This window comes from Tupaia chinensis, unplaced genomic scaffold, assembly GCF_000334495.1.
Source record: "Tupaia chinensis unplaced genomic scaffold, TupChi_1.0 Scaffold145396_1, whole genome shotgun sequence".
Lineage (NCBI taxonomy): Eukaryota > Metazoa > Chordata > Mammalia > Scandentia > Tupaiidae > Tupaia > Tupaia belangeri.
The window spans coordinates 660-2,737 of record NW_006205257.1 but is presented as its reverse complement, the minus strand read 5'-3'; positions in this window follow the sequence as shown (position 1 = coordinate 2,737).

Sequence of the window (2,078 nt, the reverse complement as noted above, 5' to 3'; positions counted from 1 at the left end):
TTGTGGAAGCAGTAAACAAATACATGTTTAAGGAAAACAATGCTATAAGTTGTGTGCCTGTGAAGTATTAATGCAATCCTTTAGGTATTACCACACAGCTTTATTACCACACAGTATTACCACACATCTCCATAAAGTGAATGCCCAAAAAAGATTCTATATTAGACTTAAAGATGAAAGTTATTAGTCACCAAGACAAAGGAGGAGTTTCCATGTGTTTTTTTAAATTTTTATTATTATTAATATTGTTATTATTTTTAATACATTCCACTACCATACATCATTTGGCTTGTAAAGAGAATTTACCTAACATGAAATACACCTCAGACCAGTCCAGTTGAGAATGCCATACAATTTATCATCAAGAGGTAATAAACCATTACTGTGTCCCACAAATGTCTTGCCTCACTAGTTTTTCTCCCTAATATCCTTCCGTATACTTTTCCCCTCTCACACCCTCCTACCCTGTCTCCAGTGTCCATAACTATTTTCAATGCTTTTATATCCTCCAATCTTTCATTCTCTACCATAGATTGCAGTCAGAATATATTAAGTGGAAACATATAATGTCTCTCTTTTATAGCCTGACTTGCTTCACTCAGCAATAAATCTTCCATATTTGACCATTTTCTATCAAATACCAGGGTCTTGTCATTTTTTATGGCTGAATAGTATTCCACAGAGCATATGTGCCACACTTTTTCAATCCATTCATCTGTTTGTGGATATTGGGTCGGTTCCATGTTTTAGCAATCATGAATAATGCCACAATAAACATTGATGTGCAAGTAAGTGCTTTTCTGACTGAGCATTTGCCTGTCCTTTGGGTAGGTACCCAGGAATGGAATTGCTGGATCAAATGTTATTTACATTTGTAGATCTTTGAGGAACCTCCATGCTGTTTTCTACAGTGGCAGGACCAATTTACATTTCCACCCACAGTGTAGGGGAGTTCCCTTTTCACAATAACCCCACCAACATTGACCAGTTTTTAATCTTTGTCATTCTGACAGGGTTTAGATGGGATCTCATTGAGTTTTTAATCTGCATCTCCCTTGGACTGAGCTATGCTGAGCATTTTTTCTTGTATTATTTTGGCTGTTCATATCTCTTCCTTAGAGAGTATTTTTGTTCAGCTCATTTTCCCATCATTTAATTGATTTACTCTTTTTTGTTCCAGGTAAGCCTCTTGAGTTCCTGTGTATTCTAGTTATCAGTCTCTTATCTGAAGCATAGTTTACAAAAATACTCTCCGATTCTGATGATGGTTGATTCACACTAATTACAGTGTACTTTTCTGTGTAAGAATTTCTTAATTTGATGTAATCCCACTTGTCTATTTTTTGGGGATTATTGCCTGTGCTTTAGGGGTCTTATTTAAGAAGTATTTGCCTAATGCCTCTCAGATTTTCCTTAGTGTTTTACATCAGTAGTTTTATGCTTTGAGGTCTTACATTTAGATCTTTGATCAATTTTGAGTTGATTTTTGTTAATGGTGAAATATGGGGATCAGGTTTCATTTTTCTGCAGATGGGTATCAGTTTTTCCAGGACCATTTGTTATAGAGGCTTTCCTTTTCCCACTGGATTGATGTATCCTTTGTCCAAAATCAGTTGGCTGTATGTTTGGGGTTTTATTTCTGGGGTCTCTATTCCATTCCCGTGGTCCAACTGTCTTTTTCATGCCAATACCATGCTTCTTTGATTATCACAGCTTTATAGTATATTTTGGGGTCAGGGAGTGAGATGCCACCCACTCCACTCTTCTTGACAGGATTGCTTTGGCAATAAGAGTTATTTTATGATTCTAGAAAAATTCTGTGATTGCCTTTTCTAGGTCTGTGAAGAAAATCTCTGGTAATCTGATGAAACTGCAGTTGCATTAAATATCTAAATTAATATACATTGAATTGCCATTTTGATTACATTAATTCTTCCAATCCAGGAACATGAGATATCCTTCCACTTTTTTGTGTCATTTTCAATATATTATTAAAGATTTTAACAGTTTTTTTCATAAAGGTCTTTGACTTCCTTATTTAGGTTTATCCCTAGGTATCTTACAAATTTTTTTTTTTT